Source organism: Oncorhynchus mykiss, chromosome 20 (assembly GCF_013265735.2).
Source record: "Oncorhynchus mykiss isolate Arlee chromosome 20, USDA_OmykA_1.1, whole genome shotgun sequence".
Taxonomy (NCBI): domain Eukaryota; kingdom Metazoa; phylum Chordata; class Actinopteri; order Salmoniformes; family Salmonidae; genus Oncorhynchus; species Oncorhynchus mykiss.
The window spans coordinates 36,508,053-36,531,359 of NC_048584.1; the positions used below are offsets into that span (position 1 = coordinate 36,508,053).

The 23,307-nt window shown below is 42.7% G+C and overlaps 1 protein-coding gene across 1 annotated transcript in view; it reads left to right on the forward strand.

Moving 5' to 3' along the window:
* The window catches only part of LOC110499434 (syntaxin-binding protein 4), a 103,701-nt gene that overhangs the window by 70,848 nt on the left and 9,546 nt on the right, over positions 1 to 23,307 (forward strand). The window lies entirely within an intron of this gene.

A 23,307-nucleotide genomic window follows, 5' to 3' on the forward strand; every position in this document is an offset into this window, starting at 1 on the left:
TTTAAAAAAAAAATGTATTTCACCTTTATTTAACCAGGTAGGCTAGTTGAGAACAAGTTCTCATTTACAACTGCGACCTGGCCAAGATAAAGCATAGCAGTGTGAGCAGACAACACAGAGTTACACATGGAGTAAACAATTAACAAGTCAATAACACAGTAGAAAAAAAGAGTCTATAAACATTGTGTGCAAAAGGCATGAGGAGGTAGGCGAATAATTACAATTTTGCAGATAAACACTGGAGTGATAAATTATCAGATGGTCATGTACAGGTAGAGATACTGGTGTGCAAAAGAGCAGAAAAGTAAATAAATATAAACAGTATGGGGATGAGGTAGGTAAATTGGGTGGGCTATTTACCGATAGACTATGTACAGCTGCAGCGATCGGTTAGCTGCTCAGATAGCAGATGTTTGAAGTTGGTGAGGGAGATTAAAGTCTCCAACTTCAGCGATTCTTTTCAATTCGTCCCAGTCACAGGCAGCAGAGAACTGGAACGAAAGGCGGCCAAATGAGGTGTTGGCTTTAGGGATGATCAGTGAGATACACCTGCTGAAGCGCGTGCTACGGGTGGGTGTTGCCATCGTGACCAGTGAACTGAGATAAGATGGAGCTTTACCTAGCATGGACTTGTAGATGACCTGGAGCCAGTGGGTCTGGCGAAGAATATGTATCGAGGGCCAGCCGACTAGAGCATACAGGTCGCAGTGGTGGGTGGTATAAGGTGCTTTAGTAACAAAACGGATGGCACTGTGATAAACTGCATCCAGTTTGCTGAGTAGAGTATTGGAAGCTATTTTGTAGATGACATCGCCGATGTCGAGGATCGGTAGGAAAGTCAGTTTTACTAGGGTAAGTTTGGCGGCGTGAGTGAAGGAGGCTTTGTTGCAGAATAGAATGCCGACTCTAGATTTGATTTTAGATTGGAGATGTTTGATATGAGTCTGGAAGGAGAGTTTAAAGTCTAGCCAGACACCTAGGTACTTATAGATGTCCACATATTCTAGGTCGGAACCATCCAGGGTGGTGATGCTGGTCAGGCGTGCGGGTGCGGGCAGCGAATGGTTGAAAAGCATGTCTTTGGTTTTACTAGCGTTTAAGAGCAGTTGGAGGCCACGTAAGAAGTGTTGTATGGCAATGAAGCTCATTTGGAGGTAGAGCCATATATTAAGAGACTACGGTTTCAGAATGGATGCCATGTTAGCACCTTCATTCTTGAAATGTTGGCGATGTAACAATACGAGAGTGCCTCCGATAGTTCCCTCTGAAATTACCGACTAAAACAAGCAAAACAGAGCAGCGAATTTAAGACATTTTTACTGATTACCATTCGGAACAATGTGTATCCAAGTCGGTATTGTGGTGTCAACAAATTGCACATCAGCTTTCACTGGACATCTTCATAGTTTTCAAAACCTTTCACAAATAAACAGCACAATGCGTAACCATAAATTATCACTTAGCAACGGCTATGGAGGAGAAAGTGGCGCTTTCGGAATGTTCAGACAGAAACCACATTGGCCCAACTCTCTGTATCGATGCCTCTGGTGAGAAGTACTGACCTCCGAGGTCACGGTCTCCTCTCTAGTTTAACCTTGTCTGATCCAACAAAACTTTCTCCTGACCCCTGACCCCTCTTGACCTTTCCCAGTCAGAGGTGAAGCAGCCAATCAACCAGGTGATCTAAATCTCACCCATAGAGATAGATAGAGGATTCTAGTGCCCAAAATTCTGTTTTAGCATGGGCAGTGCCATTGTGAGGACATAACCATTTTGAAGTAGTCAACTGGTTGGGACTTCCTATGGGTTTAGGAAGGATCACATAATTCCATCCAGTTCATCAGGAGGGATCAGCCAATGAATTATACCCGTGAGAAAACAATTTACTGCAGGTGGCAGTAAATTGTCAATCTTGGCTTTATACCTGTTCAAACAACAAACTCCAGGTGGCAGTATGCACCCTTTCAGTTTGTTTACCAACTCATAGAAGTAGTAGCAGAAGAAGAAGAAATGGAGATTGGCCTCAATGGTGCTTCCCATGCTCTCATAGACGCCATAATGAGACAGATACAATGTTTCATCCTCTAACTATCTCTATGCTCTCACCTGAGGCGGACGCGTCATTGTGACTCTGGGGTGTGTCAACTCAGCCCTATGGGCCCTGGTCAAAAGTAGTGCACTAAATATGGAATAGGGTGCCATTTTGGGATGTAGGCTTTCTCTCTTTCTGTTTTCATTTTTGGTAATCATAGATGAATGTCAGATACAAAAAATTAAAATGTACTGTCCTTGATAATATGAGTCAGTGTTGGAGAACTAGAAAATGTATGGCAGGATTAGAGAACTAGAAAAGGTATGGTAGGATTAGAGGAGAACTAGAAAAGGTCCTGTAGGATTAGAGAACTATAAAAGGTATGGTAGGATTAGAGAACCATAAAAGGTATGGTAGGATTAGAGGAGAACTAGAAAAGGTCCTGTAGGATTAGAGAACTAGAAAAGGTATGGTAGGATTAGAGAACTATAAAAGGTATGGTAGGATTAGAGAACTAGAAAAGGTATGGTAGGATTAGAGGAGAACTAGAAAAGGTCCTGTAGGATTAGAGAACTAGAAAAGGTATGGTAGGATTAGAGAACTAGAAAATATATGGTAGGATTAGAGGAGAACTAGAAAAGGTATGGTAGGATTAGAGGAGAACTAGAAAAGGTCCTGTAGGATTAGAGAACTAGAAAAGGTATGGTAGGATTAAAGGCTGCCAGACTGTTACTTTACACTTCTGAGGCTGGTAATAATATCAAGTGATTCTGTGAAACAAAAGAAGGTCCTGTGAGAAGAACGGTGGTTTTTCGATGACTTCTAAGAGAACATTGGATCATTTGTCAAATATATTGTGATCGTTGGTGTGTTATGTAAACTTGTGTGTTAAGGAGGGATTAGATAAGTAGGTCAATCCAATAACAGACGACCCAAAGTATCAGTTAGAAAAATGTGTTAAAGTGTCACTCCACAATGATATAGTATAGTTGACAATACAAAATACCAATTGTAATAACCACACTGTGGACCACTCAGTTGAAGACACTGAAAGCGGCCATTGTCAAACATGGTACAGTATTTTAATTTGCTCATCTGTAATACACAATACTATCTATACATTATTGGTATCATTATTATACATTAGGTCGTCTGTACACACATGTATACATAAACAAAAACCAAAGTACGGTAGATAACAGGACATTTAGGCACATATAAAGAAACGACTCCATTTCTTATTTCCATCCAGTTTCCAGTTGACGAAAAGGATGAGCCCTGATGTGGTTGTGTTCCCCGTAGGACAGCAAGGCTCAAGATTTTCAATAGATCTAGCATTACAAAAACAACAGATGTTTATCTAAGGGAGTGTTTGTTTATGTACATGTGTGTGTGTGTGTGTGTGTGTGTGTGTGTGTGTGTGTGTGTGTGTGTGTGTGTTTGTGTACGTACGTGTGTGTGTACGTACGTGTGTGTGTGTTTGTGTACGTGTGTGTGTGTTTGTGTACGTGCGTGCGTGCGTGTGTGTGTTTGTGTGCACGTGTGTGTGTTTGTGTGCACGTGTGTGTGTGTTTGTGTACGTGTGTGTGCGTGTTTGTGTGTGTGTGTGTGCGTGTTTGTGTGTGCATGTTTGTGTACGTGTGTGTTTGTGTACGTGTGTCATACGTAGTCATTTTCACTGGGTTCAGTGTTGCTTGGTTGTGTACTGCTGAGGAAAACCATCTTACCTTACATTTCAACCAGGTGATCTTTCTGAGTGGACAAACACACACACATTTTGGGTCACTAATATTGGATTGACCTACTTACCTACCACTTCTCAACACACACACACACACACACACACACACACACACACACACACACACACACACACACACACACACACACACACACACACACACACACACACACACACACACACACACACACACACAACCTAATCACACTCTTTTGTTTGCGCAAAGGTTGTAATTGAATGGACTTGACTTGGAATTTAAAGAGTCCTCATCCTGTCTATTCAGTTCTAGGAACCTTTCTTAGACTTGCGTCATACTTACATCAAACTTACATAATATAATAATAATAATATATACCATTTAGCAGACAGCTTTATCCAATGCGACTTAGTCATGTTTGTATACATTTTGTACGTGTGAGTGTCCTCAGGAGTCGAACCCACAATCCTGGCGTTGCAAGCTCTTCAATCTATGCTGCTCAAACTCAACTCCTGACCTCCAAACCAGTTCCACTGCATTTTTTTCATTAGAAAGAAACAATCAGGGACTGATTTAGACCTGGGACACCAGGTGGGTGCAATTAATTATCAGGTAGAACAGAAAACCAGGAGGCTCCGGATCTCGTAGGGTCAGAGTTGAGTACCCCTGCTCTATACCCGCTAAAGAATACAGGACCACCACATCATACACTTTATACAAAGTCCTTGTTTATGTACAGTATTGTTTATACTGTATATCGTATCCTCAGCAATAAATGTTTTCTACAGAACACTTGCTGTCTGCTATAAAGGGGTGGTTGGGGTTTAGGGTAATAGCACCCACAGTTAGCCTGAGGTGTCATAAAACCTATGTAAACTGTTAATAATTGATGTATATTTACAGACAAATGTTTAGTTAGCTCTTGGAATTCTATATAACAGTACACAACTGTAAAGTGCAATACATTATGGGGGCTCAATGGCATTCCGCTATTAGCTACATAGGTTGGCAAGTAGCCTAGTGCTTAAGAGCGTTGGGCCAGTAACCGAAAGGGCGCTGGTTTGAATCCCTGAGCCGATTAGGTGGAAAATCTGTCTGCCTGTAAGTCGCTCTGGATAAGTGCGTCTGCTATATGACAAACATGTAAATGTTGCTATTCCAAACACAGTGTGCAGGTGGACACTCATATCTAACTCCCTCTTTGTAACTAATCAGTAGGATTGAAAAATTCCTGGAACTTTAATAAAAATTCCCTAGTTTTCCCAAAATCCTGGTTGGAGGATTCCCGGAATCTGGGAAAAAAGCATGAAATCCAGAATACTCCAACCAGGCATCCTGGAAAACCAGGGAAGTTTCTGGAATTTTACAACCCTACTAATCAAACACTTAGTCAATCACATTGATTTAGCATTGTTACATGTTACATTTTATATTTATAATACTGTTATTCAACCATTTCCTTTGCTTTAAAAACTGTCAAAATAAAATAAAAATCTGATCCCGTTAAGTGAATTTGCCTTATTCTGATCATGACTGATTATATCAAATCACAACAAACAACCCTTTCTGATCATTCCACAGGCGAAAGCATTCAAAATATTTAACAATTTCATTTAACATTTGAATTTTTGAAGATTACAATATATTTTATAGAATACGTTTGGTATTAAAACATGTTTAACTGCAGAAATGATTTTTAATGATGGTTGTAAATGTAAAGTGCCTTCAGAAAGTATTCATACCCCTTGACTTATTCCACATTTTGTTGTGTTACAGCCTGAATTCTTAATGGATTAAATATGTTTTTCTCACCCATCTACACACAATACCCCCTAATGACAAAGTGAAATAATGTTTTTAGACTTTTTTGCAAATTTATTGAAAATTAAATACATATCTTGTTTACATAAGTATTTACTGAGTCGATACATGTTGCAATCACCTTTGGCAGTGATGACAGCTGTGAGTCTTTCTGGGTAAGTCTAAGAGCGTTGCCCCACCTGTTTTTTGCATATTTTGGCATTAATTACGTGTCACATACTCATTTGCAAACAATGTAAACAAAATAATCATTGAGTTAATAAAGCCTCATACAAACATGGTCTCTTTTTTTGCTTTCTTGAGTGAGGCAGCTCCAAAATGCAGGTGTTGCAGTCTAGCTCGGTGCTTTCTGTGGCGGTGGGGCAGCCAGTGGAAAATATGGAGCGTAGGGGTTGGTAATGTTCTCTAGTTGCACTGTGATTGGTTCAGTGTTCTGTCACTCATGGGGACAACCACATCACTGCAAAATCTACAGGGAGAGTTAGAAAATTCAAGTACCCTGTGTGCTGCCATAGAGTTACATTAGAAGTGCCACAGATAAAATTACGTCAAATCACATATCTACCGTAGCTTTGATTGGACTGATGATGTCAACATCATACTTTCAAAATCTAGCTGGCAAGCTAGCAGTCATCGTGAATCAAGACGACAATCTACTGCCAAATCCTTTTCAAGCCTTGTCATATGAAGAGAAACTATGACGAAACATATAAATAAAACGCATCTGTGCTCATCGGCCATTGGACATTAACAAGATAGCGCCGACAGAGATGGCAGCTTCGCTTCAAGTCCTTAGGAAACCAGAAAACCGTAAGTGTTATTACATACAGCCGGGAAAAGCTATTGGATATCAGAGACCTCGACCTTCGAGCCCGATGTCCGGTGCGCTATCGACTGTGCCGCAAAAGCATGCTCGTGCGGCAGAGTCGATATCCGCGCTTATAAACCCAGGGTCGTTACACTACTCCCTCCTTTCAAAGAGCGCGTCCTCGTGCTAGCTAGCGACTCTACGTCTTACAGGAACGCGCTCACCGGCCAAGCCCACGCACTGTTGTGGATGCAAGGTCCGATCCCTTCTGACACCAATGTAATGAAACAGCAGGGAGCAGGTCTCGAACCCTCGACCTTCGAGCCTGAGGTTCGATCCCTTCTGACACCAATGTAATGAAACAGCAGGGAGCAGGTCTCGAACCCTCGACCTTCGAGCCTGAGGTGTGATCCCTTCTGACACCAATGTAATGAAACAGCAGGGAGCAGGTCTCGAACCCTCGACCTTCGAGCCTGAGGTTCGATCCCTTCTGACACCAATGTAATGAAACAGCAGGGAGCAGGTCTCGAACCCTCGACCTTCGAGCCTGAGGTCCGATCCCTTCTGACACCAATGTAATGAAACAGCAGGGAGCAGGTCTCGAACCCTCGACCTTCGAGCCTGAGGTCCGATCACTTCTGACACCAATGTAATGACCTGACTAGATCATAAAGGAACAATTTGGGAAAGCATAACTTCGCCATGCTCAAAGGCATATTCAATGTCTGCTTATTTATTGTTACCCATCTACCAATTGGTGCCCTCCTTTGCAAGGCATTGGAAAACTCTCCTAGGTGTATGTGGTTGAATCATTGCTCGACTGAGGGACCTTACATACACTTACAGATAATTGTATGTGTGGGGTACAGAGGTGAGTCATTGAAAAGTCATGATAAACACTGTTATTGCACACAGAGTGAGTCCATGTAACTTATTATGTGACTTGTTTAGCAACTGTTTAATCCTGAACTTATTAAGGCGTTGCCAAAACAAATACTTCTTAAACGCAAGACATTTCATCATTCCATTTTTAATGAATTTGTTAAAATGTTAAATTATGGAGCATTGTTTGTAGGCCAGTGAGAAACAATCTACATTTAATCCATTTTAAAGTCAGGCTGTAACACAACAACATTTGTAAAGAGTAAAGGTTTACATTCTGAAGGCCCTGTAGAGACTGTATATTTGCCTTGTATACCTTTGGTTAAAGGTTAGGCTATGCAGTATGTTGAAAAAAACATATTGTGAAGTAGTACATAATAAACTTCAGTAAGTCCTTCCTCTAAATGGGTTCACTATTAGTCTACACATGTTGTTTACGAAGCACGTGACAAATACAATTTGATTTGATTTTACTATCTGTTATTAATGATATCATGTGATATATTTCAGGGTTAGGGTTCAATTTGATTTGATTTTACTATCTGTTATTAATGATATCATGTGATATATTTCAGGGTTAGGGTTCAATTTGATTTGATTTTACTATCTGTTATTAATGATATCATGTGATATATTTCAGGGTTGGGGTTCAATTTGGCTTTGCAGACACTCCTTTGGACTGTCCTGTAGCATCCCAGACAATACGCGTTGGTTCTTTCTGATGCTATGCTGGTTGGTTAGTAGTGTAGTAGTCAATCACCTATCTCCCTGTCTGTCACATTTGATGTTGAATTAGCTTTGTTGACTAGTTCATGTATAGGTGTATTGGATATCACCAGCCAATGAAGAAAGTCCACTGTGCGCTGCAGTGTTACTCCATCTCCTGCGGTGGTTAGTAGTCATGATGAATGTTTGCATGCCAGCCACAACCACTCCCTGTCTCCCTGTAGTCAAACATACTTACATACTGTATGTGTGTGTGTGTGTGTGTGTGTGTGTTTGGGTCACCCCCATCAGTGTATTTACACACCAAATCCTAACCCCAGTCTGCATTCAGCAGAAAAGGCAGGAGGCAGACAGAGTATGTCATTCTCTCTGCTTGTGTCCCAAATTGCTCTCTATTCCCTACTTTGTGCACTACTCATAGGGCTCATAGGGCTCCGGTAAAGAGTAGTGGACTAATAAGGGAATAGGGTGCCATTTTGGATATAGCCAGAGAGAATGAAACATCATTCAAATCCATAGATACTCATTCACTAATCCTGTCTGTCACCCAGGAAATATGAATACAAATACTGTACACAGTACAGTTCAAGCATTAAGGTCGGACAATTCCTGCTTTGTGTTGGTATTACTGGTATTACCACCCTGCTGCTAGTCCATCCCCAGTCTGTGTGTCCCAAATCACACCTTATTCACTATATATTGCCCTACATTTGACCAGACTAGTAGTAGTGAGTGCACTATATAGGCCATAGGGTGTCATTTACGGCATGGTTTCTGTCTCTAAGCTGTGAGTGAAAGCTGTGGTTGAGTTGGCACATGGCAGCTTTACGTCTTTTGTGTCACAGAGCTGCATCCTAACACAGACATATTTACAATTAAGCACTTGAAGGTTAACTTTACACACTCCGATGTTAGATCCTGCTGCACCCGTTTAATACAGTCCATGGTACCTCTGTTATAGTCAGAATTAAATACTCTTATAACAACTAAACACAAGGCTTTATGTTTTAGGCCCTCTGTCTCTCCTCTACTCCCCCCTCTGTTAGCTAAAATATTGTAATTACCTTTTTCAACCTTTTTTCTTGGCAACACAACAAGAAAGTAGAGAAAGACTGTGTGTGTGTTGTGTGGACAAGCAGCATGAGCGAGAGAGCCAAGCTTCAGCCCAACATCACACACTCACACACCAACTGACACTCACAAGTGCCTGATTGGCCCACTCTATTAGCCAAACAATGATCTTGTTTTTCTCCATATTATCTCAATCTCCAATGAGCTACCCAGGAAAGGGTGAAGAATAGCCCCCATTAATATGTAGCCATAGAAATAATTAATGAAATCAATGACTTGCTAACATCGGATAACATTCATATACAGCCCATCTCTGAAACTCACTTAGATAATTCCTTTGATATTACAGCAGTAGCAATACAAGTATATACTATCTACAGAAAATACAGGAATGCCTATGGGGGAGGTGTCTGTATATGTTCAGAGACGTGTATTCCTTTAAAGATGAGAGAGGATCTCTTGTCAAATGTTGTTGAAGTGTTGTGGTTGCAAATTCACCTGTCTCATCAAAGCCTCTTTTTCTGGGGGACTGCTATAGGCCCCCAAGTGCTAACAGTCAGTATATGTTTAATATGTGTGCAATGCTTGATAATGTGTGTGATGTTAAAAGAGGTCTATTTTCTGGGTGACCTGACTGGTTAGCAACTATCTGTCCTCTCAAGAGGAAGCTTCTAACTCTGACTAATGCCTGTAACATGACCCAGGTTATCACTCAACCAACTAGAGTGGACACCAATAGTGTTGTATCTGTGACATCGACTTGTATTTATCATATCTCCACTAATGCTGCAGAGCTTTGCTCCAAAGCAATATCAGTTCCCATTGGCTGTAATGACCATAACATTGTGGCAATATTGTTTAAGATGACGCCGACAGATAGGGCAACTCAGCTTCTAGCTCCTAAGCATCTTTGCAGTATTTTGTATTTTTTTGTGTTATTTCTTACATTATTAGCCCAGGAATGTTTTTGCATTATTACATACAGCCGGAAATAACTTTTGGATATCAGAGTGGTGGTAACTCACCAGCATTGCGACCAGGAATATGACTTTCCCAATTTGGATCCTTTGTTCGTACCACCCAGGGCAATTGAACTGTTTCCAGAGGCGGATCCAAAACAACGCCGGCGGAGAAGAGGTACTCGGAGTGGACTTCTAGTCCAACTCAGGAGGCTTTCACACCACCCACCGCTTCAGAGTATATTACTCGATAATGTTCAGTCTCTGGATAATAAAGTAGACGAGCTCAGGGCGAAAATCTCCTTTCAGAGAGATGTCAGGGATTGTAACATACTATGTTTCACATAAACATGTCTCTCTTGGGATATACTGTCTTCGTCCATACAGCCAGCTGGGTTCTCAGTACATTGCGCAGACAGGAATAAAGAACTCTCCGGAAAGACGGAGGTGTATGTTTTATGATTAACTACTCATAGTCTGATTGTGATAACATACAGAAACACAAGTCCTTTTGTTCTACCGACCTAGAATACCTCACAATCGAAATCCAACCGTATTACCTCCCAAGATAATTATCTTCAGTTAAAGTCATGTATATTCCCTCACGGCGGCCCTCAAAGAACTACACTGGACTTTGTGCAAACTGGAAACCACATTTCCTGAGGCCGCATTTATTGTAGCTGAGGATTATAACAAAGCAAATTTGAGGAAAACGCTACCGAAGTTCTACCAACACATTGACTGTAGCACTCGCTCTAAGAGAACATTAGACCACTGCTACTCAGCTTTTCGATAAATGCCTACAAGGCCCTCCCCCACCTTTCCTTCGGCAAATCTGATCACGGGTCCATTTTGCTCCTCCCTTCCTATAAGCAGAAACTCAAGTACCCGTACAAAGGACTATTCAATGCTGGTCTGACCAATCGGAATCCATGCTTCAAGATTGTTTTGATCACACGGATTGTGATATGTTCTGGGTAGCCTCTGAGAGAAACATTGACGAATACACTGATACGGTGACTGAGTTAATCAGGAAGTGTATAGAGACAAAATGGAGTCGCAATTCAATGGCTCTGACACGAGACGTATGTGGCAGGGTCTACAGACAATCACGGACTACAAAGGGAAAACCAGCACATCGTGGACACCGACGTCTTGCTTCCGGACAAGCTAAACACCTTCTTCGCCCACTTTGAGAATAACACAGTGCCACCAACACGGGTCGCTACCAAGGACTCTGGGCTCTCTTTCTCTGTGGCCAAAGTGAGTTAGACATTTAAACGTGTTAACCCTCGCAAGGCTGCCGGCCCAGACGGCATCCCTAGCCGCGTCCTCAGAGCATACGCGGACCAGCTGGCAGGAGTGTTTACAGACATATTCAATCTCTCCCTATCCCAGTCTGCTGTCCCCACATGCTTCAAGATGGCCACCATTGTCCCTGTTCCCAAGAAAGCTGATCCTCAACATATTGGCCCCACAAGGGTGCGTGCTCAGCCCCCTCCTGTACTCCCTGTTCACCCATGACTGTATGGCCTCGCACACCTCCAACTCAATCATCCAGTTTGCAGACGACACAACAGTAGTCAGCCAGGACCTATATACTAGGCAGTCACCCAAGTCATAGACTGTTTTCTCTGCTACTGCATGGCAAGTGGTATTGGAGCACCAAGTCTTGGACCAAAAGGCTCCTTAACAGCTTCTTCCCCCAAACCATAACACTGCTGAACCCCCTTTGTGTTTCCACTGCTACTGTGTATTATCTATGCATAGTCACTTAGCCTCTCACTCAACGTCAAGAAAACAAAGGAGCTGATTGTGAAATTCAGGAAACCGCAGAGGGAGCACTCCCCTATCCATATCGATGGGACCGCAGTGGAGAAGGTGGAAAGCTTCAAGTTCCTCGGCATACACATCACTGATGATCTGAAGTGGTCCACCCACACAAATAATGGGGTGAAGAAGGCACTACAGCGCCACTTCAACCTCAGGAGGCAGAAGACATTTGGCTTGGCACCTAAAACCCTCACAAACCTTTACAGATGCACGATAGAGTGCATCCTATCAGGCTTTATCACCGCCTGGTATGGCAACTGCACCGCCCACAACTGCAGGGCTCTCCAGAGGGTGGGTTGGTCTGCCCAATGCATCACCGGGGGCAAACTACGTGCCCTCCAGGACACCTACAGCACCTGATGTCACAGGAAGGCCAAAAAAATTATCAAGGACAACAACCACCCGAGGTGAGGTCAGTACAGGTGCATCAAGGCCATCATATTGTTAAATAGCCATCACTAGGTGGCTTCCAACCGGTTACGTAATCCTGCACCTTTAGAGGCTGCTGCCCTATATCGAGTACATAGACTTGAAATCACTGGCCAGTTTAATAGTGGAACACTAGTCACTTTAATAATGTTAACATATTTTTGCTTTACTCATCTATGTATATACTGTATTCTATTCTACTGTATTTCAGTCTACAGTATGCCACTCTGACATTGCTCGTCCTAATATTTTTATATATTTCTTAATTCCGTTCTTTTACTTTTAGACTTGTGTGTATTATTGTAAATTGTTAGATATTACTGCACTGTTGGAGCTAGAAACACAAGCATTTTGCTACACCCACAATAACATCTGCTAAACATGTGTATGTGACCAATACAATTTGATTTAATAAGCCAAAGTACCAAAGTTTGGGCCTAAAGTATTTCATAAGAGATCATACAAAATGTTTCCTCATGACTCTTGTTGAAGATGTAAAAAAGACATGTTGGTCTGATGTGTATGAGGAAGTGAATCCAGATGCAGCATTAGACGTATTTGTACAATTATTAATACCAATTGTTGCCAAGCAGACACCTGTTAATAAAGTCACTTTGAGGACTGTTAGAGCCCCATGGATTGATGATGAATTTAAAAAATTGTAAGGTAAAAAAAAATTGTGCAAAATACAGCTGATTGGTTGACATACTGTAAATTGAGAAGAGTGAGACGGAAATATTATGTTTATGTATCGTGCTACTTTCTAATAACTAATTCGAAAGGTTCATGCAGGTGACTGACTGATCGTGTATGGAGGAATCCTCACTATCACTGTTCCTCACCTTGGCAGTACGCCCAGAATGTTGTTATGGGAACAACCGAGGTGTCTGTTTCAAGTCTCAACTTGGAGAGAGAGAGAGAGAGAGGGCCTCGTGAGGTATTGGTCAGTCACATGTGCGAGCCACCGGTAGTGATGAATTAATTATGATAAATCAATTTCCACCACAGAAGTTTTGTTACTAAACTTAACTAAAAGAAGAAGAAATTAAACTGAATTAAAGAAGGAAGATCTTCCTACTATTAAGTTGCATCCCCTCTTGCCTTCAGAACAGCCACATTTTGTTGGGGTGTGGACTCTACAAGGTGTCAAAAGCGTTCCATAGGGATGCTGGCCCATGTTGACTCCAATGCTTCCCACAGTTGTATAAAGTTGTCTGGATGTCCTTTTGGTGGTGGACTACTCGAGCGTTGTGCCAGTAACCGAAAGGTTGCTGGATCAAATCCCCGAGCTGACAAGGTAAAAAAAAGTATTTCTGCCCCTGAGCAAGGCAGTTAACCCACTGTTCCCTGGGTCCCGATGATGTGGATGTCGATTTAAGGCAGCCCCCCCCCCCCCCCCCCCCCCCCACACCTCTCTGATTCGAAGGGGTTGGGTTTAATGCAGAATAAACATTTCAGTTGAGTGCATTCATTTGTACTGACTAAGTATCCCCCTTTCCCATTCTTGGTACACGCAGGAAACTGTTGAGTGTGAAAAACATGGCAATGCAATTCTTGACAAATTCAAAACAGTGCACCTGGCACCTACAACCATACCCCATTCAAAGGCACTTCAATATTTTGTCTTGCCCATTCACCCTCTGAATAGCACACATACACAATCCATGTCTCAATTGTTTAAAGGCTTAAAAATCCTTCTTTAATCTGTCTCCTGCCCTTCATCTACACTGATTGAAGTGGATTTAACAGGTGACAATAAGGGATCATAGCTTTCACCTGGATTCACCTGGTCGGTGTGGAAAAAGTAAACTTAGTGTATATTACCAAACCAAGATAAATGACATAAAACAAAATGGAAAAATATTTTTGATTACCTTAAATTATATCATGGGCAGGAAACCCAATTCATCTACATCGTTCATTGACGTTGATGGCTCGTTCATAGCAAAACCTTTTGACATTGCCAATCATTTCAATGTCTATTTCACTAGTAAAGTTGAAAATCTCAGGAGTGAAATGATAACATTAAACAGTGAACCATCCTATTTTTGCATAAAATATCAATACTGAACAACAATATAAATGCAACAATTTCAAAGTCACAGTTCATATGAACAAATCAGTCAATTGAAATAAATAAATTAGGTCCTAATCTATGGATTTCACATGACTGGGAATACAGATATGCATCTGTTGGTCACAGATACCTTACAAAAAAAGGTAGGGGTGTGTATCAGAAAACCAGTCAGGATCTGGTGTGGCGACCATTTGCCTCATGCAGGGCGACACATCTTATTCACATAGAGTTGATCAGGTCGTTGATTGTGGCCTGTGGAATGTTGTTCCACTCCTCTTCAATTGCTGTGTGAAGTTGCTGGATATTTGCGGGAACTGGAACGCGCTGTCGTACACGTCAATCCAGAGCATCCCAAACATGCTCAATTGGTGACATGCCATAACCCCACTCCTACCAGGGAGCACTCGGTTCACAATGATGACATCATCAAACCGCTCGCCCACACGGCGCCATACATGTTGTCTGCGGTTGTGAGGCCGGTTGGACAAAACTGCCAAATTCTCTAAAACGGCGTTGGAGGCAGCTTATGGTAGAGAACGTTACATTATCTGTCAACTGCTCTGATGGACATTCCTGCGAGACATCTGAGACATCTGTGGCATTGTGTTGTAATAAAACGGAACATTTTAGAGTGGCCTGTTATTGTCTCCAGGGTGCACCTGTGTAATGATCATACTGTTTAATCAGCTTGTTGATATGCCACACCGGTCAGGGGGATGGATTATCTTGGCAAAGGAGAAATGCTCAAAAACATATGCAAACAAATTTGTGCACAAAATTTGAGAGAAATAAGCTTTTTATGCATATGGAACATTTCTGGATCTTTTATTTCAGCTCATGAAACATGGGATAAACACTTTACATGTTGTGTTGATATTTTTGTTCAGTGTAATAATGAAAGAGAAACTACTGTTTTGAATTTGGCCAAGTCGGCGTGGGAGAGGTGGAAAAACGATTGTTATTTATCAATAAAGATAAGCCACCAGGTATAGACAACCTTGATGGGAAACTACTGAGAATAGTAGCAGATTGTATTGCCACCCCTATCTCTATCCAAAGACTAAAGGAGTATATGTGTCCACAGGAGTGGAAGGAAGCTAAAGTTATTCGACTGCCTAAAAATAGTAAAGCACTCTTTGCTGGCTCTAACACCCGTCCAATCAGTTTGCTACATGTTCTTAGTAAACTGATTGAGAGAATTGTGTTTGACCAAATACAATGCTATTTTTAGGATAACAAGGAAGGTAACCATTGAGTTTCAGCACGCATACAGAGAAGGGCACTCAACTTGTACTGCACTAAGTAAGATGACAGATGATTGGTTAAAATAAATGGATAATAAGATGATAGTTGGAGCTGTATTGTTAAATTTCAATCCAGCCTTTTATGTGATTATAAATTGTTATTGAAAAAACTCATCAGCTGCCATTACATGGTGAGATTGTTATTTATCTAATAGAACCCGGAGAGTGTTTTTCAATGGAAGCTTCTCTCACATCAGATATGTACAGTGTGGTGTTCCTCAGAGCAGTTGCCTTGGGCCATTACTCTTCTCTATATTTTACAAGTTTTCCACTGGTCTTACACAAAGCTAGAACAACTATGTATGCAGATGATTCCACACTCTACATGTCAGCACCCAAAGCCAGTGAGCTCACTGAAATTCTAAATAAGAAGTTACAGTCAGTAACTGGGTGATTAGTAATATACACTGTTGTATTTGGTTCCAAACATTCTCTAAGATCTAAACCTCGACTGGAGTTGTGCTTAAAGGGTGTGACCATTGAGTAAGTTGAGGAAGCTAAACTCCTAGGTATGCCACTGGATGGTCAATTATCATGGCAAGTCATATTTTACCTTTATTTAACTAGGCAAGTCAGTTAAGAACAAATTCTTATTCAGGGGCAGAACGACAGATTTGTACCTTGTCAGCTCGGGGATTCAAACTTGCAACCTTTCGGTTACTAGTCCAATGCTCTAACCACTAGGCTACCCTACCGCCCCATATTGACAAAATTGTGGTAAAGATGGGGACTGTACTAGTTGTTAGGTCTCTGGTCTTGTCCCATCTTGATTACTGTCCGTTAATATGGTCAAGTGCAGCATGCAAAACCGAGCAGCACGCCTTGCCCTTAACTGCACACACAGAACTTGCATGCCAGTCGTTCCTGGTTGACGGTTGATGAGAAATAAACTGCTTTCCTTCTAGTTTTTATGAGAAATATTACTGTGATGAACATTTAATTGTCTACATAATCAAATAACGTACAGCTCAGACACCCAGACATGCCACCAGGGGTCTCTTCACAGTCCCCAAGTCCAAAACGAATTCACAGCAACACACCATATTATACAGAGCCATGATCGAATTGAACTCCCATCTCCAATTACTCAGGCATACAGCAAAAATCCCTTCAGAAGTTGATAAAATAACATCCCATGGCACAATAGAGACTGTGAAATGACACAGACACACTATCACACTCTAACACACACACAATCTACACACACATTCTTTAGTTGCATTGTTTGTATATCGTTGTATTTTAAATGTATGTGACTGTCCTTGTCTATCAATCTATCAGTATTTGGTTACTTGATGTATTTTGTGTTTTTTGTGAGCCCAGGAAGAATATCTGCTGCTTTGGCAAATAAACCAAATACCAAAACCCTCTCTTTTCTGTCTTTTGTTCCAAAATGTGAGTGTTTTTTTTAAATACATTGGATAAAAATACAGACAGTGCTTCAAAATGGCATACCATATACTGTACTTGGATGAATAATGGAAGTAATGCTGGTTTAAAAGTTGATCAATGTATAATCCCATTTTAGGATAATTTTTACACTTGCGCTACATTGATCCTTAGGAAACATACACTTAAAAACTAATTATTTCACCAAATTGCAAAAAAATGGATTCTCTGAACGTTATTTCACCAAGTTCCACCATTTAGGCAAACCATTAACAATATCACATATCCTATTATTGTATAATAAAGATGACCTTATTAGTTTAAATTATGAAGCTTATCGTAGTACCCCAGAAAGTGACCTGGTGTGTCCATAGCATTCTATATCTAGTCTCTGTTGTGAAGCGTACATGAGGTGATGAAGTTAAACTTGTATGCAATTCACAACTAAATGTTTGCCATCAGATATCTTTTAATGATTTTCTGCCAGAAGTCAAAGAGCTTTGGATGAGTTATCTGTACAGCTGCCATGTTTTCCCTGTGCTTCCTACTAGGGTCTTTTTTCTCCTCTGTTCTTCTCCCCTCTGCTCCCTGTACACATGCTGCTCTTCCTTCAGAAAAGCGTGCACCAACAATTTGTTCATTTACACAATTTCTCTTGGTCACTTTCATTTGTAAATGTCCACACTCACCAAAAATGACATTCGGTAACTACTAGCTATGCTTGCATAACTTTGAGCTGGATCTGCCTGTCTTTGCAACTAGTTTACGTAGATGGAACTAGATTTTCACACTTTTGAAGAAAATGGATCGTCTTGAAACCTGTAACAGTGTCTGCGGTCTCTTGACACAGGGGCCACCCAAAGGGGTTAGGGGTATAGAGTTGGACAAGTAGAATGTATATTCCAAACAACATTCCATATGTGGGTACACCGGTGGCCATGTTGGATGTACCACTTGGAATGTTCGATCAATTGATGCTTCTGACATCCTCACTCAGAATTCAGTGCTGTGTTCTGTGTTCTACACCTGCAACGGTGTCTGGATTGTGAGAAATCCAGTGGATCTATTAGTTCTGATTCTATGGTTACAGTCGACCTTTCACGAAAATATCATCCTGTCCCGCTTACTGTGAACAAAAAGTGTTATTTTACAGTAAGTATCGCAATCGCTGTACATGGCACAATAAACACAATGCACATATTTGGCACCAACGATAGTTCACACCCTCGGAAACAGAAAAACATGATATCGGTCAGAAAATCTCTTTGTGTCCCTCAATGTACAATGTGTATATTAGTGATCCATTTCACAGACTGGGTTTCACTCTGTTAATTAAATGTTGACAGGCGGGGCCCGGGGATAAGCAGTTTGGTCTCAGGTTTTAGTGAACACATCAGTCACAGAAAATAAAGTATCCAATGATCTTGAACTGATCTGAATTGATTTGAACTGATTGAACTTGGCTTGACATGCCAAATAATCAGTTTGGAACATTACACAGTGTATATTTCAGAAATACTTCCAAGGCTTTCTGGTTCTGTATCTGGTTCTAACGTGAGTCCCTCGTGAATAGAGACTGAGTCCTAGCCCTGGCCTCGGAGAGAGAAGTGAGAAGGGGTCTTACCATGTGAACCACAGAGGGCTCAATGCCAGCTTTGTTCCTCAATTTGTCCTTTTCCCCACATCCTGGGGCAGTGGACTGAATTCAACCGAGTGTTTCTGATAAATAAAAAGCATTAAATAAAGCGTTTTAAGCTGCTTACAACAATCCCCGCAAGGACATCATATAGAGGGAGATTCAGATATAAAATAAAGGGGAGAGGGAGAGATAGGTGGACAGGGAAATGAGGGAGGGGAAATTATCAATGGAGCATCATTGTGCTAGGGTCAGACCAATGAGTTAATTGTGGTGTGTGTAGATAGAATCAAAGTGTCTGTAAATTCATAATTCATTGAATGCTTAATTCAATATTACAGCTAATAACCCTTCTGGCTCCCCTTACCAATCCCCAGTCCCTCTGCCCCCTGCTCCAACTTCACTCCTTCCCCTCCTCGGTTTACCAATCCCCTGTCCCTCTGCCCCCTGCTCCAACTTCACTCCTTCCCCTCCTCCCCTTACCAATCCCCAGTCCCTCTGCCCCCTGCTCCAACTTCACTCCTTCCCCTCCTCAGTTTACCAATCCCCAGTCCCTCTGCCCCCTGCTCCAACTTCACTCCTTCCCCTCCTCAGTTTACCAATCCCCAGTCCCTCTGCCCCCTGCTCCAACTTCACTCCTTCCCCTCCTCAGTTTACCAATCCCCAATCAGCTAGGCCTAATTGCCATCCCTTTCTCTCTGCTTCAGCCCTACATAGTTCCTCTCCTCCACCACCCTGGTGTCACTGTGGTCTCACGTGGCTCACCGTGCTCTGGCTAACCCTGGCTAACCCTCCACAGGTGGCATGGCCCAGCATGGGCCTGACTAATGTGCTGCTCCAGAAGAATATGAACAGCTGTCACACATAATAAGCTAGAATACACACACACTTGGCATCACCGGACGAGAATGATGAAAACGTCAGCATCCCCTGCCCTCCTCGGTCACGCTATTTATTTATTTAACCTTTATTTAACTAGGAATGTCAGTTAAGAACAAATTCTTATTTCTGATGACGGCCTGGGATTAAAAAATATATATAAACTCAGCATAAAAAGAAACGTCCCTTTTTTCAGGACCCTGTCTTTCAAAGATAATTTGTAAAAATCCAAATAACTTCACAGATCCTAATTGTAAAGATTTAAACACTGTTTCCCATGGTTGTTCAATGAACCATAAACAATTAATGAACATGCACCTGTGGAACGGTTGTTAAGACACTAACAGCTTACAGACGGTAGGCAATTAAGGTCACAGTTATGAAAACTAAGGACACTAAAGAGGCCTTTCTACTGACTCTGAAAAACAACAAAAGAAAGATGCCCAGGGTCCCTGCTCATCTGTGTGAACGTGCCTTAGGCATGCTGCAAGGAGGCATTAGGACTGCAGATGTGACCAGGGCAATAAATTGCAATGTCCGTACTGTGAGACGCCTAAGATAGCGCTACAGGGAGACAGGACGGACAGCTGATTGTTCACACAGTGGCAGACCATGTGTAACAAACCTACACAGGATCGGTACATCCGAACATCACACCTGCGGGACAGGTACAGGATGGCAACAATAACTGCCCGAGTTACACCAGGAATGCACAATCCCTCCATCAGTGCTCAGACTGTCCGCAATAGGCTGAGAGAGGCTGGACTGAGGGCTTGTAGGCCTGTTGTAAGGCAGGTCCTCACCAGACATCTCCGGAAACAACATCGCCTATGGGCACAAACCCACCGTTGCTGGACCAGACAGGACTGGCAAAAAGTGCTTCACTGACAAGTCGCGGTTTTGTCTCACCAGGGGTGATTATTGTCGAAGGAATGAGCATTACACAGAGGCCTGTACTCTGGAGCGGGATCAATTTGGAGGTGGATTTTTTTTTGAATTTTTTTTATTTTACCTTTATTTAACCAGGCAAGTCAGTTAAGAACAAATTCTTATTTTCAATGACGGCCTGGGAACAGTGGGTTAACTGCCTGTTCAGGGGCAGAACGACGGATGGTCCGTCATGGTCTGGGGCGATGTGTCACAGCATCATCGTACTGAGCTTGTTGTCATTGCAGGCATTCTCAACGCTGTGCGTTACAGGGAAGACATCCTCCTCCCTCATGTGGTACCCTTCCCACAGGCTCATCCTGACATGACCCTCCAGCATGACAATGCCACCAGCCATACTGCTCGTTCTGTGCATGATTTCCTGAAAGTCAGGAATGTCAGTGTTCTGCTATGGCCAGCGAAGATCCCGGCTCTCAATCCCATTGACCACGTCTGCGACCTGCTGGATTGGAGGCTGAGGGCTAAGGTCATTCCCCGCAGAAATGTCTGGGAACTTGCAGGTGCCTTGGTGGAAGAGTGGGGTAACATCTCACAGCAAGAACTAGCCAATCTAATCTGATGCAGTCCATGAGGAGGAGATGCAGTCCATGAGGAGGAGATGCACTGCAGTACTTAATGCAGCTGGTGGCCACACCAGATACTGACTGTTACTTTTGATTTTGATCCCCCCTTTGTTCAGGGACACATTATTCCATTTCTGTTAGTCACATGTCTGTGGAACTTGTTCAGTTTATGTCTCAGTTGTTGAATCTTGTTATGTTCATATAAATATTTACACATGTTAAGTTTGCTGAAAATAAACTCAGTTGACAGTGAGAGGAGGTTTCTTTTTTTTGCTGAGTTTATATATTGGACAAAACACATAACAACAAGAGAGACACCACAACACTACATAAAGAGAGACCTAAGACAACAACATATCATGGCAGAAACACATGACAACACAACATGGTAGCAACATAATATAACAACAACATGGTAGCAACACAACATGGCAGCAGCACAAAACATGGGACAAACATTATTGGGCACAGACAACAACACAAAGGACAAAAGTTTGACTGTCCTCGTGTGGACTAAAATCCTATTTTCCCTAACCCTAAACCTAACCCCTAAACCTAACCCCTAAGCCTAAAATAGCATTTTTCTTTGTGGGGACCGCCAAAATGTCCCTACTTGTCAGAATTTTCCTTGTTTTACTAGTCCTGGAGGACTTCTGGTCCCCACAAGGATTGTAAAACCAAAAACACACACACATATTTGTGACTTTTTTCCAAGAGCTGGGCATATTACGGACGTCACTACTTCAGAGGAGAGGCATTTGAACATATTTATATACACTACCAGTCAAAAGTTTTAGAACACCTACTCATTCAAGGGTTTTTCTTTCTTTTTTACTATTTTCTACGTTGTAGAATAATTGTTACGGTGAGTGAATGAGGACCCAAAAGCAAACTAACTTAAACAGAGCTTCTTTAATAACCAAACATAGGTAGGCTCAGATAGACCGGCAGATTCCGACAGGACAGGACAAGGTTACAGCAAACATGACGATAGTCTGGCTCAGGCATGAAACACAACAAACAAGAATCCGACAAGGACAGGAACAAAAACAGAGAGAGATATAGGGGACTAATCAGAGGGAAAAGGGGAACAGGTGGGAGAAGGGGTGACGAGGTAGTCAAGAGGAGACAAGGAACAGCTGGGGGAAAGCGGGGGAGAAAAGGTAACCTAATACGACCAGCAGAGGGAGACAGGGTGAAAGGAAAGGACAGAAAGACACATGACAATACATGACAGTACCCCCCCACTCACCGAGCGCCTCCTGGCGCACTCGAGGAGGAAACCTGGCGGCAACGGAGGAAATCCTCGATCAGCGCACGGTCCAGCACGTCCCGAGAGGGAACCCAACTCCTCTCCTCAGGACCGTACCCCTCCCAATCAACGAGGTACTGGTGACCACGGCCCCGAGGACGCATGTCCAAAATCCTGCGGACCCTGTAGATGGGTGCGCCCTCGACAAGGATGGGGGGGGGGGGGGGGAAGACGAGCGGGGGCGCGAAGAACGGGCTTAATACAGGAGACATGGAAGACCGGGTGGACGCGACGAAGGTATCGCGGAAGAAGAAGTCGAACTGCGACAGGATTAATGACCCGAGAAATACGGAACGGACCAATGAACCGCGGGGTCAACTTGCGAGAAGCCGTCTTAAGGGGAAGGTTCTGAGTGGAGAGCCAAACTCTCTGACCGCGACAATATCTAGGACTCTTAGTTCTACGCTTATTAGCAGCCCTCACAGTCTGCGTCCTATAACGGCAAAGTGCAGACCTGACCCTCTTCCAGGTGCGCTCGCAACGTTGGACAAAAGCCTGAGCGGAGGGGACGCTGGACTCGGCGAACTGAGATGAGAACAGCGGAGGCTGGTACCCGAGGCTACTCTGAAAAGGAGATAGCCCGGTCGCAGACGAAGGAAGCGAGTTGTGGGCGTATTCTGCCCAGGGGAGCTGTTCTGACCAAGACGCAGGGTTGCGAAAAGAAAGACTGCGTAAGATGCGACCAATAGTCTGATTGGCCCGTTCTGCTTGACCGTTAGACTGGGGGTGAAAGCCGGAAGAGAGACTGACGGAAGCCCCAATCAAACGGCAAAACTCCCTCCAAAATTGAGACGTGAATTGCGGACCTCTGTCCGAAACGACGTCTGACGGAAGGCCATGAATTCTGAAAACATTCTCGATGATGATTTGTGCCGTCTCTTTAGCAGAAGGAAGCTTAGCAAGGGGAATGAAATGAGCCG